Source organism: Plecotus auritus, assembly GCF_963455305.1.
Source record: "Plecotus auritus genome assembly, chromosome: 1".
Classification (NCBI taxonomy): domain Eukaryota; kingdom Metazoa; phylum Chordata; class Mammalia; order Chiroptera; family Vespertilionidae; genus Plecotus; species Plecotus auritus.
Window position 1 is genome coordinate 231793199 of NC_137770.1, and position 6452 is coordinate 231799650.

Sequence of the window (6452 nt, forward strand, 5' to 3'; positions counted from 1 at the left end):
TGCTAAGGCCTCAGACATACCTACAAGTTACAGGGTACTTCCTCTCAGGGGCAGCTCTTCCTGAAGGAGATCAAAGACCAATCTATCAACATCCCAACCAAAGTGAGAACAAAACGCACTTAAAAACCCACAATAATTCAACTAAAGTTAAACTCAAAGGGGGTGAAAGTTTGGAAATGTAAAAATGTATCATTAAGAGAGAGGTATCCGGGCACCAGTAAAATTACAGGCAGACTGCTGAGCGCTCAGCAGGGGGGAAGGGCTGGCTCTATGTTTAATGTGTCAAATGTTCTAGGTGGTGGCACCTGGGCCTCCCAAGGCTTCCTCCTTCACTCAGCCTCAGGGAACTGAGAGCTGCAGAGCTGCAGCCTCTAAAAAGCACCAGGAGCAGCAGAAAAGGAGAGGAAAAAAACCTGGGTAACAAGATTAACTTTCTATCCCTCAGGCAGATATATGCAGAGTGGGCAAAAGCAAAAAATAGAAATCCCCCATCACCTTCTCGCAATCTTCCTCCAGCATTCTCCGAGCAATATGTATTCCCTCAGCCAACCACAGAAGACTGGCTTCTTCAGCAAACACCTTGGTTTTTATACACCTTTTCTATTTTTCAATTTTCTAATCCATTCCTTCCTATCTCTTTCAAGAGGGAGGGAAAAAAAGCTTTCAAAGTATAATGAAAAGTATACAAGTGAATTGCCGGATGTGTGTGCACTTCTGTTCGCATTTAAGTGAGCATTTTGATTCTGTTGACAAAGCACAACATGAAGTGGATACTAGAAAATAAATTCATTTCTCAGGCATAATTCAGGCCTTCCAAAATCAAGTGGAAGCCCAAACGATTTGATCAAGCGGGCCTGATAAAACTACCCATGCACTGCCAACTGTGCGTAGGAACAACTTGGTTGAGCACAATTGCTTGGGAGTCTCATCATTGTCACCTACAATGCACCAGTTAGACACTTACCAAGTTTTAAAGAGCATTGCATCCCACCACTCACAATGGTCCTAAATGATGAACTCTCTGAGTCTTCATTTTTCTTATCTGCATAATGGGGAAGTTCAAATAAACAATAACTGATATCCTTCCCAGTTACCTCATTTTCCAAAAATAGTCTAAAACCCTCAGTATACCTGAAATAGAAACACTTTGTAAATTCTAATTTAAGCCAAGTGAAAGTCAAGAAATTATCGGCATGAAGCAATCAAAGCAATGGACAAAAGTTAAAGGAACGGGGTTCTAATTCTGGTGGTTCCATTATGTGTTCTGCTTATCTATTGCTGCATAAAAAACTTACCAAACTTAATGGCACACACAACAGTAATCAGTTATTATGTTCCTTCTCACCATTCTGGAAGTTTCAGGGCTCAGTGGGTGGGTTCTTTTCAGGGTTTCAAATGCAGTTCCTGTCAGATGGTGCCTGGGGCTGGAGACATCTCAAAGGCTTCCTTGCTCACGTGTCTGGCTTTGTTGTTTTTTTTGTTTGTTTGTTTGTTTTTAATTAATTTCTTTGATTGAGGTATCGCATATTTGTCCTCATCCCCCCATTCCCATCCCAAACCCTTCCCCATGCATGCCCCCACCCCCCTGTTGTCCGTGACCACTGGTTAGGCTTATATGCATGTATACAAGTCCTTTGGTTGATCTCTCCCCCTTACCCACACCCTCCCCTACCTTCCCTCTGAAGTTTTACAGTCTGATCGATGCTTCCCTGTCTCCGGGTCTGTTGTTATTCATCAGGTTATGTTGTTCATTATTTCCCCTAGATGAGTGAGATCATGTGATACTAGAAATACACTTATAAGAACTGAAAATGAGACAAGCAATAATGGTTATGCTGAGAGGCAAATGAATCAGTCTGTAGTGAGTTTCTTTCTAGGCCAACAGTTCTTTTGAGTCCCAGTTTCAATGTCAAACAGTTCCTTATGTGTACATGTCAGCAATGATATTTCAGTTCTGGATGGTGGATAAATGGTGGTAATGCAGGTCCGACCCTCTCTGGTTTGGTCCTGGGTAACCTGCTGTGATGCACAGCTGCTGACTGCTAGTATGGCAAGGCGTCGTCAGCGTCTTCCATCTCTGGACTGTTTCTCTTCTGTCTTCATGGCTGGAGCAGTCCTGTCATGGCTATCACCTTGGACTTCAGCAGGTTATGTTGGCCAGAATACCTATGGGTTGCCTGGACTTCCTCACAGCATGGCAACTGGCTGCCAAGAGGGAGCATTGCAAGAGAGAGAGAGCCAGATTGTTGCCTTTAGTGCCCTCGTCTGGGAAGCCACGTAGCTTTACGCAGGCTGTATTCCATTTAGTAGAAGCAATCCACCAAGGCCTGTACATATTCAAGGAGAAAGGAATTAGGCTCCACTTCTTTTTTAAAAATATTATTTCATATTAGTTCCAGGTGTACAGCATAGTGGTTAGTTAATCATATAATTTACCAAGTGATTTCCCCCAATATTTCAAGGACCTACCTGGCACCATACATACTACTAGTTGTTACAATATGACTGACTATATTCTCTATGCTGTATTCTACACTCACGTGACTATTTTGTAACAGCTACCAATCTGTACTGCTTAATCCCTTTACCTTTTTCACCCTCCCTGGGCAACCATCAGTTTGTTTTCTGTATCTATGACCCTGTTTCTGTTTTGTTCACTTATTTTGTTTTTATAAGATCCCATATGTAAGTGAAATAATATATTTGTCTTTCTCTATCTGACTTATTTCACTTAGCATAATATTCTCAATATTCTTCTATGCTGTTGTAAATGGTAAGACTTCATTCTCTTTGATGGCTGACTAACATTCCATTGTCTATATGTATCACAACTTGTTATCCACTCATCTGTTGATGGGCACTTGTGTTGCTTTGATACTTTAGCTCCACTTCTTAAAGGGAGGAAAGTCAAGGAACATAAAACATGGTTTTTGAAACCATCACATTGGATTGGGTCTAGATCAGCCTTGGGCAAACTACGGCCCGCGGGCCGGATCTGGCTGTTCTATCCGGTTCTCTTGCTCTCCCCTCCGCTCCTTTACTTTGAATTTATATTAGTTCACACAAACACTCCATCCATGCTTTTGTTCCGGCCCTCCGGTCCAGTTTAAGAACCCATTGTGGCCCTCGAGTCAAAAAGTTTGCCCACCCCTGGTCTAGACACTAAGACTTAGGACTCTATTATTCAATACACTAGAGGCCCAGTGCACGAAATTTGTGCAAGGAGGAGGGGGTTGTCCCTAAGCCCACCCTGCACCCTCTCCAATCTGGGAACCCTCAAGGGATGTCCGACTGCCCGTTTAAGCCCGATCCCACTGGGATCGGGCTTAAACGGGCAGTCGGACATCCCTCTCACAATCCAGGACTGCTGGCTCCCAACTGCTCGCCTGCCTGCCTTCTTGATTGCCCCTAACCACTTCTGCCTGCCAGACTGATCACCCCCTAACCACTCCCCTGCCAGCCTGATTGATGTCTAACTGCTCCCCTGCCAGCCTGTTTGCCCCTAACTGCCCTCCACTGCAGGCCTGGTTGCCCCTAACTGCCCTCCCCTGCAGGCCTGGTCCCCCCCAACTGCTCTCCCCTGCAGGCCTGGTCACCCCTAACTGCCCTCCCCTGCAGGCTTGATTGCCCCCAACTGCCCTCCCTTGCTGGCCATCTTGTGGTGGCCATCTTGTGTCCACATGGGGGCAGGATCTTTGACCACATGGGGCAGCCATCTTGTGTGTTGAAGTGATGGTCAATCTGCATATTACTCTTTTATTAGATAGGATAGAGGCCTGGTGCACAGGTGGGGGCCAGCTGGTTTGCCCTGAAGGGTGACCCGGATCAGGGTGGGGGTTCCCTTGGGGCTTGGGGTGGCCTGGGCGAGGGGCCTGTGGTGGTTTGCAGGCCAGCCACGTCCCCTGGCGACCCAAGAAGAGGCCCTGGTATCTGGGGTTTATTTATCTTCTACAATTGAAACTTTGTAGCTTAGAGCAGAGACAAGCCTTCTGCTTGCTCCGTGGCGGTAGCCATTTCTGTTGGATTTATGTATCTTCTATAATTGAAACTTTGTAGCCTTAAGCGGAGGCCTGGGCCTGCCAGGGTGTGCGGAAAGCTTGGCTTCCTCCATCGCTGGGGGCAACCCTAGCCTCCTGCTCTTTCCAGCTCCATGGCTGCCGCCATTTCTGTTTGGGTTTATGTATCTTCTATCATTGAAACTTTGTAGCCTTGAGTGGAGGCCTAGGCCAGCAAGGGCAGGCGGAAAGCTTGGCTTCCTCCATTGCCGGGGAAACCCAAGCTTCCCTCCTGCTCTCTGAGGCTGTAGCCATCTTGGTTGGGTTTATTTGCATATTTGCTCCTGATTGGCTGGTTGGGCGTGGCTTGTGGGCGTGGCTTGTGGGTGTAGCGGAGTGATGGTTGATTGGTTGATTTGCATATTACTCTTTTATTATATAGGATTATCAAAATGTGTCATTTTAGTGTCTAAAAGTAAAATATATACCCAATAAATCCAACTGCATCTCTCAAAATATTATATCTTTCAAGAGAGCAATAGCAATAATTGTAAACATTCATTGTATGATTTCAATTCTAAATGCCTTAAGTGGATTCTGTATTGCCTATGTCATGGGCACAACTTTTATCCCATATGCCCCTACAGATGCACCTAAATTCAGAGTAGTAAGTTCACACTCAAGAAAACTAACAAAATCTATGTTTACCATTCCCCACATACAGAACGACTGTAAACATTTCTTTAGAGCCCTGTGACAGTAGTATTATTTTTGTTTAAGACATGTTTTCAGTACACTGATCATTATCAAGGACTGTTCCTGTTTCTTTATATGGAGAATGAACACAACTGCCTAAGTCCAATTCCCAAGTTCCTCTGGGCAAATGACTGTCTTGTAATCAGAGGACAAATGTGTGTTATGATTCTGCCGGCAGGCCCTCCAGAAGAAGCTGTGAAAACACACTTCTAAAAAGCAAGCTCTCCCCCATCAGAGGGACACTCAGCGCCGATGGCAGGCCAGGCCGCCGTGATAGAACTGTGTAAAAATACCAGAGCACAGGCCCAAGTATGATTGAGCACTGAACAAGTCTGCTGCCTCCCCCAGAGCATTCCATTCAAATGGGCCTCGTTATTTCCAAACACAGCCACCACCTTAACAAGCGGTGTGTGTGAAAGCCACCCCCAGCGCGATCAGGGACTCGGCTGAAGAGTGAGTATATGCAGAGGCCAGGGGTTGAGTTAACAGAACAGCCCCCCCCCCTCCCCACACTGATCATTGATGTATTGACAAAGGCAGAACTGTCAGGAAGCCTAGCCCTCTGAGTCTTCCAGAACACACCACTTGACTACAACAGAAAATACCCCGCGAGGAAGCTGGAGAGCACCGTGCTGGCCTTGGTGCTGTATCCATCATTTCCAAATGAGCGGAATGACCACTGGGAGGTGGTCAGATTGAATTTGACACAATCGCCTCCGGGAGCCTGGGGTCCATTCTATGTTAGCCTTGGAATGAATATATATATAATGAAAGGAAAAGTAGAGAACACCTAAAGAAGAAAAAAAATAGCAAACACGATTTGACTTTCCCCTAGGAATTCATTTTATTAAAAATGCTTCCATGAACCATCAACACTTAAGGGCCTGGGCCTGGGGTTTCATTGTATATGGGTAGAGCACCAAGTATATGCAATAAACATATCTAAAACTGAGGTGCCTGGGTGAGCATACGCCTGGGAAGAAATCACACTGGCCTCTTGAGAAATTCAAAGGGAAGGCCTGATATGCTTAAAAACAGGGTTAATCGAAATGGTTGCCACACGGTTAGATTTTTACCAGTTTCAAACACCTGTGAGTAGTCCCTGCTGAATTGTGGAATTTCTGTTAAATAATTCACGGGGAAACGTTCCCCAGACTGCTAGTGGTATGTGTTGTTCCTTTGGGAGGGCCCAGTGACTGTTCTTGCTTAAGGCAGAACAAAGGCATCAGTGGGGTCTTTAAGCGGAGCAGTGGCTATTTCAAGGCATGGCCACACTAAGCCCCAAGAAATTTAGTCCAAATCTTGTGGTTCTTTTCCCCATCACCATCTATCCCCTCTATGCCCTCTTCCACCTCCCCCTACTTCCCTCCTACCAACACCTGCAATAAACACAGTTGCCCATGTTCTCTCTCTTTTTTTTTTTCTTTTTTTGTGGCTTGTTTTTAATAGACCTTGTTCAATACAGCCAAGAACCTAAATTCCTAATGTTCTCTGGAAATGCAAAGAGATTCCAGAGCAGAGAAATTGCCCTTAAAAAGACCAAGTTTCAATAAATGAACAAAGATGATGAACAATATTGGTGTGAAATTACAAACCACTGAATCGCCACTTTACTTTTTTTTCACCACTGACTATATTACTTTTTTCTCTCATAGTCGGTACTCACTTTTCACTGAACACAGAGATTTAGAATTAATTTTA